A 9,882-nucleotide genomic window follows, 5' to 3' on the forward strand; every position below is an offset into this window, starting at 1 on the left:
AGAACCCCTGAATGCCGATAAAATTCCCAATTCCAAAGCCATGGGCTATCTTCCCAAAAAGTGGGGAAAAAACCCTGCAGATGACCCCTTTTGATTTTCAGGTCACAAGGTAAAAGGTCAAGGTCACAGTGACTCGAAATAGTACAATGGTTTCCGGATGATATCTTACATTAGGTCAAAGGTCAAGGTCACAGTTACAAAAAAACGTATTCACACAATGGCTGCCACTACAACTGACAGCCCATATGGGGGGCATCCATCTTTTACAAACAGCCCTTGTTTTTATCTACTCACACTCATGTGTGATTTGACAATGCTAACACATATTCCATGCGGTGAATATGCAACTTACAAATGAAAAACACAACACAATAGTTTAACTTTTGTTGAATTGTATTTATTTATTTAGAAAAGTAAATTGCAAACTTTATTTCAAAGTCAGCATATACGCCGACTACATTTTTAAAAGATAATTATGCCCCCCTTCGAAAAAGCGAGGGTATATTGCTTTGCACATGTCGGTCGGTCTGTCGGTCCGTCCAGCAGGTGGTTTCAGGATGATAACTCAAGAAAGCTTGGGCCTAGGATCATGAAACTTCATAGGTACATTGATCATGTCTCGCAGATGACCCCTATTGATTGTGAGGTATCTAGGTCAAAGGTCAAGGTCATGGTGACCCGAAATATTACAATGGTTTCCGGAAGATAAGTCAAGAACACTTATGCCTAGGATCATGAAACCTCATAGGTACATTGATCATGACTTGCAGATGACCCGTATCGATTTTGAGGTCACTAGGTCAAAGGTCAAGTTCACGGTGACCAGAAATAGTAAAATGGTTTCCGGATGATAACTGAAGAACGCTTATTCCTAGGATCATAAAACTTGATAGGTAGATTGATCTTGACTTGCAGATGACCCCTATTGATTTTCAGGTCACTAGGTCAAAGGTCAAGGTCACAGTGACCCAAAATAGTAAAATGGTTTCCGGATGATAACTCATGAACGCTTATTGCTAGGATCATGAAACTTCATAGGTACATTTATCATGACTGGCAGATGACCGCTATTGATTTTCAGGTCAAAAGGTCAAAGGTCAAGGTCACAATGACAAAAAACATATTCCCACAATGGCTGTCACTACAACGTTGAGCCCATATGGGGGGCATGCATGTTTTACAAACAGCCCTTGTTATTGTTTTAAATATATTTAATATAATATATTTAGTTGTTTTCTGTTTTAGCAATTATAAAGCATTTTCGAGGTTGCCTGTAGTAATTGATGAACTCATATCCTTGTCTATGTATTGAGAACTGTGAAAATAACAAGCTAAACCTTCTACTAACCTTCTACTATTGCGTTGCTAGCACCCGTAAATACAAAAGATCGCCGCTATCTGTTGAGAACCAAAGAACGTTTTCCAGAAATACCCGTTGTAGTAGCATGAACGAGGTTACGAAACAGGTCATTCGTATTATTATTATAAATTGTTTATGATATTCGGGTTTAGCGATTATGAAACATTTTTTGTTTTTGTCTATCGTATTGCTTAAGTTATTGTTGAACTTATGTTCAAAGTTTTATTAATTGAGAATGTAAATAAGCGTTCACTTTTCCCGAATCTATTTATAGCCTCAATTAACGACCTGTACTACGTCATTGAGGTGTATGTAAGAGCGTTACCTATTGCGTTGTTATCGCCCGTGGACGTTCCTTTGTTTATCGACTATTAATAGCCTCATATTATGAATGGACTGAGCAAAAATACTACGTCATGAAGACGCTGCAGAAAGTGGGCAATTTTATTCATTCATAAACAATCTCCTCCGCGACATGTACAATACGATCATTGTTTATTGATTCTTTTCTATAAAAGCACTGTTCTAAACTATTGCATTGAACACGATATTAATATCATGTTTCCATTTGTGAATGAATATAATTGGAGAACTCATACCTCTTGCATAAATGAAACAACTCTTTCTCGCGCGGATACACGTAGTAAGCGGGTATTTGGCTCCTAGTAGCTAAGACGTATCGACCTGAATTTTAGACTAACCGCCTTAGACGGTCGCTTAGCGACCATCAAAAAATGGTCCTATGGTTTATACAGGCGTTAATAGTTATAACTAACAATGTAGGGTATGTTGTATTGTGTTTACATAAACTCTGCTAATGACGCTTCTTGGTTTAAATTTAATTTGCTATGTACAGTAGTCTTATGGTTTTTATAATAGTAATAGATTTGTGGCCAGGCTTCAAATTATGACAATCAGTTCATACAACGTAGGTAGTATGGCACATTGTAGGGTGACTCTGTAGGATTATTAAAATAAAGAAAACTGAGTGTTTTTTCCAGGCCCTCATTGCGTGGCTCTTCGCCATTCCGCCATTTTGAAGCGCCACTTTGCCCTTTTTAAAGGCAAACGCCACCATGCATCCTAATAGATAACATCTTAATTGCCTCAGAGTTCAACTATGACGCTCCGACTGTGATTGATTTTATTCATAGGTGTGCACGTCTAATCGAGTATTTCAATTGAGTAAATCCATTTTTGTCTGGATTTTCTGTTTAATCTTCGTAAAGTAAAATAACTGGTTCATTAGTGACTTATCTAAAGGATCGTTATTATAGTCTATAAGAGCCAGTGGGTGAGTTGAACTTAATGAAGGAAATGTCAATTTTCAAATCATTCGTGATATAATTTTTTATTTAAATGCACACAAAAACAACATGTTTCGCTCAAGACAAGACTTTATAAATGACCAACATATAAATTTTTGCTTTTTATCTTGACAAAGGACACACAAAGTAGCTTCAAAATTTAAGCTACAATTAACTTGTTGCCATGGCGTTAACATAAATGGCGTGTTTCCGATTACAAATTTTAGTATGCTCATTTGAGAACTCATAACAAAATACAGTTTTGTGCAATGGATTCAATTATACTTTTTATTTGCTAAATCACTTTTCGTGTCAAAATATTTGTTTTTTATGATATTATGCACAATTTTCACAAGGATAACACCCGTTGGCAATCATCAGTCTCTGAAGTAAGGGGCTGTCCATAAAGTATGTCACGCTTTTCTTTACCATTTTTAATCCCCCCCCCTCACCCCATGTCACAAACTGTCACAAAATCTTGGACCCCTTCTAAAGTACGTCACATACTCACACTTTCGAACATATTTTTTTTAATTAATAACTTTTACAGATTTTATCTTAAACACAATTCACTATTAAACAATATTAAAGTTTCACTTGGGGACTTTCACATTATTAAAATGACTTCATTACTAGAATAGTTGATTGTCAACAGTTGTCGCAGTTTTTCATTGAATAACATGTTAAATTAAAAAATGTTCACTTTGGACATCATCCGTGCATGGTGAAGTGAAGTGTTCATCCATAGTTATGACTGGCATCTATTCAATGAATATTATTTACTTATTAAATCTGTGTGGATGTTGTGCTAAGGTGCCTTTTAAAATTCGAACAACACATTCAGAAGATACGCAATTCGTCTTATTTTGACAAAAAACTAATTCAAATTCAAATTATTTTTTTTGAAAATTATTTTAAAATTCTACTTAAGAAATAATAAATATATTTTTTTAAGAAATGTGTGACATCACACATTGGCCTGACCCACCCCCTCCCCATGTCACAAACTGTCACACTTTCTAACACCCCCTCCCTCCACCTGGAGCGTGACATACTTTATGGACGACCCAAACTGGTCACGATTTTATCATGGATGATACATACCATATACATGTAGCATAGCCAACAAACCTCCACAAAATCCCTGAAATTATTGATTTTCTTTCAGAAAATGCAAAAAAGTAACACTTAACTCAGCCAAGAAGCAGGCAGCAGAAGTACAAGAACTGTTTGAGAAGCTCCTGATCAATATGAGAAAACTGAGGAAACTGCAGAGTTGCTGTGAGTCTGGAATCCAGGATCTGAAGAGTTCATACCAGGGGCAAGAACTCATGGTACACAAAATGAACGACAAAATTAAATCCACTATGGCCAAAATTGTGAGGAGAACTTTAAAGAAAATACCTAAAGTTGAGCAAAACAAAATCCATGAATTAATGCATTCCACTTTGTTTCATATAGAAAATATTACTTTAAATGAAGCAAAAATTACACTATCAAGTCTTGAAGATTCTCTCAAGACTGGCGTTGAAACCTGCATCCGTCATCATCATGAATTAAAAGCACTCCATGAACTCCTTCTATACAGCAGTGACAACAACAACAAGAAACTCTGTATTATAGCTAGTCGAAAATGCATTGACAAAATACAACAAGTTGAATCATACCTGGATGAGAACAGTGTTAAACTTGAATGTTCGGTATTACAACAGACTATACAAGGCACTGAGCAGTACATTGTCAAATTGTCAGGTCTGGGGAGGATGATAGAGAGTATGAAAGCTCACACTGACATTGAACAGTACTTGTCTAAACTGTCAGGTCTTGTGAGAGTTGTAGGTCCTAACTATGTGTTTACTGTCCAGGGAAAGTCTGAGCACACTGTGAGAATACCAAGTGATTCAAAATTCTGCTCTATCACAGCCATCTGTGTTCTCCCAGATGGGCAAGTGCTTCTTGCAGACAGAAATAATAAGAAGGTCAAGCTGCTGAACCAGCAGTACCATGCGGTGAGCCACTTGGATTTGAGGGCTGAGTCACAGGACATTTGTCAGATCACACCCAGTGAGGTTGCAGTGGCTGTGACTTATAGAAACATACATGAGGTCCAGTTTATCACAGTCATCCAGGGCCAACTCGCTCTTGGCAAGATGTTTCAGTTACAACATGAATGTACAGGTATTGCCCACAACCAGGGTGACCTATATATCAGCTCTGGTACTGCTCTGTACAAGTTCACATTGAGTGGCAAACAAGTCTGCAGACTTTATAAAGATACATCAGCTGATGATACAGGTAAGAATCATGGTGGATTCATCCTAATAACATTAGGCCAGCATTATTTTTTTTACGGGAAATTTTCAAAAAAATTGAGAGGGGGGATAAATAAATAAAATAAAAATAAAATCATGAAAAGTAAGCAGTCTACCAAAAAAATAAAAATAAAACTGTCTTAACTGATTATTATTTTTATTTTTGAAAATTTAAAATAAAGCCAATTTAACCTCATGTATACTTGCATTAACTTTTAAGTGTTTTATATATCTTATTACACTGTTGTAGAAGCTTTTTATAATAATAGTAAACATATTTTTATATATATTTATATGTAAAAGCACCTTTCGCATGTATTATACTATATTGCTTCAATAGAGACCATTAACCACGCCAGGTGTGTAGTGTATTATTGTGATCGTTAAACTTTTGTTGAGTGTTAATCATATGTATGTTTATAACAAATATAGCATGCATTTGACTTAAATAAAAAGGAATTGAAAACTTTTTAAATTGTTTAATAGCTTTAAATAACAACCAACTTTGTAACTTTCGTCCATGGGTGGAATATGCACACTAAAAATTACTATTTAATATACAACAGACTTGCTTTACATCATAATAATTTGTATCAATCATGAGAAAAAATGAGCCACATAACAGGAAATTGGACCTTGGGGTGATTGCGACTATTTTGGCTCCAAAAGAGCAGTCCGATCAGGATCCAAACTGTTCAATATAGTTGTCATTCAGTCAGTACTTCTTTTTGAAAAATTTACGGTAAAAAAAAATAATGCTGGCCTAATGTTTTCAGGATGTGTAAATCAGTGAACATATTTTCCCGCAACATCAATCGGTCCGGATATAAATGGGGATGAGTATCCGAAATCATGACAAATTACTTTAAAATATATACCATTGATTTTGCCATTCATGAAGGTGGTATAATACCTGTACAAGTAAAATTCCCTTAGGCATTTTTTTAAATGGAACGAGTTTTCTCAACTGGTTTTATCATTTGGTATTTCATTGTTGTTTCCTGTGCTGTTTTATCAGACTTTTTTATCGTTGTCAATATTATTAATCTGTGTAAGTCTATACCGATGATTTAAATTGTTGTCGACTCGATAATAGCTTACAAACATGCACTGAACCAAACAAATGTCTGTGCGTAGGTTGGCTACTGACAACAACAAACCAAATAATTAAGAAATAATTTGTTGTCAAATAACCCACGGGCGATAGTTTAGATGCGTAGGGATTTAATCACGAGAGCGAAGCATTTGAAACCACGCATCTAATTTTCCGGTCGTGAGTTATTCAACAACAAAGTATAAAGTACACGAATTATTTTGATTCTAACACGGTTTTACTAAAGATTTATTCAATGTATATTATTTTTCTTGTGTACTATTTTATGTGAAGTTCCGCGCATAAAAATAACTTTCGGCTGTTCTGTCGATCAGATCCGCAACTTTCATTCATAATTATATTACCCGATTATTACGCTGGTGGAAAATGTATCAGCATGTTTTGTTTAGTTACAGCGCGTGCATTCAGAAGGGTCTTTTTGGATGCGTCGTTAATCCGCTGTTCACAAGATTTTGATTCTTGGCCTGACGTGCAATAAACAGGTCCTGACCGGTTTAGAGACTGCAGCAAATGGTTTATCACACCTAATCGAGATAAGAATGTCATTAGGGTGTGTTAGCATGTACACTGTGTAATCGATTTCATGACATGGGAATTTTAATAGCAAACAGAATCGGACCGACTGTTTGGGATTTTCAATCGGTCTTTCATGACCCCAATCGGTCTAGGACCGACAAAACCGAAAATAATATGATCTCTGGTGTAAATAATGTTTTCATACTGCAAGATTTGTACTGCAAGGAATGCAAATAAATTTATTACACCTCAGGCTCTGTTGATAAATGTGCTCAGGGCCCTTGTTTGGCCGTTTTTGGGGCCGAAACCTTAAAATAGTATGAATAAAGCTGGGGTCAACGCCTTGGAACGGTCAATGCAAAGTATTGGGGGTTTAAACCTGGTTATAGAGCGTTCAACCTCACACTTGGCCCAGAAGGAATGTAGTTGACAATTGTTAATAGTTTTATTTGATCGTTTGTCAAAAAGTTGTAACTCTGTTACTCTTGTATCTTCAATGCAATTGAGTAATAAAATAGTAATTAAATTTAATGCATTTTAATTCCCTTTTATTATTGTTTAATTTGAGTTACAATGCCATGACGTTAAATTTTATTTAAACTTAAATGTATTATGAATATTGCTGGGCCGAGTGTGAGGTTGCTTTGCATTGACCGTTCCAAGGCGGTGACGCCAGCTTTATTCATATTTTGTGTTTATGTTGGCTTGTATTGTGCTGTATTGTGCTGTTTTGTACTGTTTGGGCAATCGGTCACTTGCCTTAAATAAAGGACCAACTAATTGTTTTAATGAAAATTCAATACTGCTCCAGCAGCTGGAGTTTCACTTTTTTATATTGACGTTGAAGTGGTTTTATTATATACAAATAGAATGCAGGTCGTTAGAACATGTATGCGGCCATTTGCAATGTTCAAAAAGTGTTATCTAATGCGTGATTGGCTGTTGCTATACACATGTGTGCTGGTTTCTCTATTTAAATTGTTTTCTTATGCGTGATTGGCTGTTGCTATATATACTCGTGGACTGGTTTACTACATTAAGTAATTATTATCGGAAAATAACCTACCTCCAGTTGAAAAAGTGTGCCAGTCCGCAGATTAATCATAAGCTATTTATATAAACTTTCGTTTTTGATTTTTGGAAAATAGAGTAGTTTTGTTTTCAAAAAAAATTCCTTGGAAATTTTACTTGTCCCCGGACAAGTCAGCTTTCAAAAACTGCTTGTCCGGAAGGGGAAATAGACGACTCAGACAACTCGGACAGCATATTTCAGAACCCCTGATAAATATAAATAATATAATCATTCTCCGAAACTGCAAGGCTCTTTGGTTTTTTGCGTTGCATGCCAACCATATAGTGGTTTTTTGCTAAGTTTTCTCAAAGCATGTCTCCCTGGTCAAAACTGTTTGCGCTTCATGGGTCAACTGATTTATATAGATTAATGTCTTTGATAATCCCTAACAACACAGACACGCAAGGCTCAGGGGTTCAATATTTGGTGTGTAACATGTTAGTGTTTTCTTCTTCTAGGTGTGATCAAATCATACATTTGGAGTTAAAAATAACCGGTCCTTGTTTCACATGCTTAATATTTACTTATATAATAAAGAGTTAAACAATATTATTCTCTCAAAACGCATGGGTTAGGTGATAATTATTTTGTATGTGACATTGTATGGTGGTAATCTTCGTAGTTTTTGTATCATGCCCATTGGCTTCACATTAACCCCAACAAAATATTGAGGTAAAAGACACAATATACCTAGAAACCTAGATTTATTTCATTGAACATTTTCTTAAGTGAAAGCCGTATAAAGAATTAAATAGCACATGTAGCAAGGATTTAAATTGTTGTAGTAGAATTACTCTGCTGACTGAATATAACTAACTAGCAAGATTAATTATATATAGAACACAACTTTTGAACTACTGTATGTAATTGTATACTTTAAAATAGTATTTTACTTTAAAAATTTCGTAAAAGACTCACAGTATTGTCAAAATAAAAAGGTGTGAACTTTTGCACATATTATTTTGTTCCTCTCTTATTCACAGTTTAAGTTCAAATGAAAATTTCTATGGAATGTGTTGTCTGTATTATTTTAAGGAGAAACAGCAATAACATGTTTTGGATATATAATAAACAGAGAGAGCTATATAAATGTGAAGATAATAATAACCCTTGGAACAAATACATAGAGCCGATTGAGCACCAAGGCCCTTGCTACACTTTGGGGGATTGGGGCCGTGGCCCTTAGAGGGGGGAATTTCACATCGTTTTTGGCGAAAAGGGAAATTTTACAAGATCTTTTCACCAATCATTCAACACTTAATATTGCCCTATTTTAATGCAATTTACATAAGTATACATTTAATCAAAGGTTTTTAGCAAGATACCAGCTGGCAACATAGGTATAAAAGTAAAAAAAAAAAATTTGTTTTGGAGGGTGGAATTTTTAAGTGAAATAGCTAGCTGGGGAAACAAGTATACTATTTTAAGGTGGGAATGGGGCCGAATTTCGGCCCCAAAAACGGCCAAACGAGGGCCCTGAGCACATTTATCAACAGAGCCTGAGGTGTGATAAATTTATTTGCATTCCTTGCAGTACAAATCTTGCAGTATCAAAACATTATTTACAGTTGATAGATCATCATATTTCGGCTAAATAATAACTCATTTTCGAAAAATAATGTCAAGAAAAATAAATAAAACTTTCTTGTGACTTTGACGGACATACAAACATCGGGAGCCAATGTTATTTTCTTCAGAAGCTGTGTTGCATACTTTTTTTTATAAATAAAGAAAAATATGAGTGGGTGGGGAATGGGATTATTGATGCACGTACCTGTGGTTTAGTCCTAATGTTCATTATAAAGAAACATAAAGTACCGGTAGTACTTCTTCGAAATTTTCGGGATGTTGATTTTTATCTATAAAAATATTACAGGATATGCATTTTAATAAATATGCATATTTATTAAACCTACCCAACTTGTTTAAACACACCGAAAGTAATCAATGGTGACACCTCTAAAAAAACTCTATTTTTTTTTAATTTCGTATCACATAATATGGGCATGATATCAACAATGGTGTTCTGAAGATTAACTTTCATAATTGAAATTGTTTCTGCTCCGTTTTCAATTAATTTGATTTTAAAATATACTACATTTGTCTCGTTGTTAATGTCCGTCATTTCAGAAATGCAATATGAAAATCATTTGTTAATACTCACCAATTGGCTAATAGCGTGTGGTATTGGCTGCAATAGC

Source organism: Dreissena polymorpha, chromosome 8 (genome assembly GCF_020536995.1).
Source record: "Dreissena polymorpha isolate Duluth1 chromosome 8, UMN_Dpol_1.0, whole genome shotgun sequence".
NCBI classification, from domain to species: domain Eukaryota; kingdom Metazoa; phylum Mollusca; class Bivalvia; order Myida; family Dreissenidae; genus Dreissena; species Dreissena polymorpha.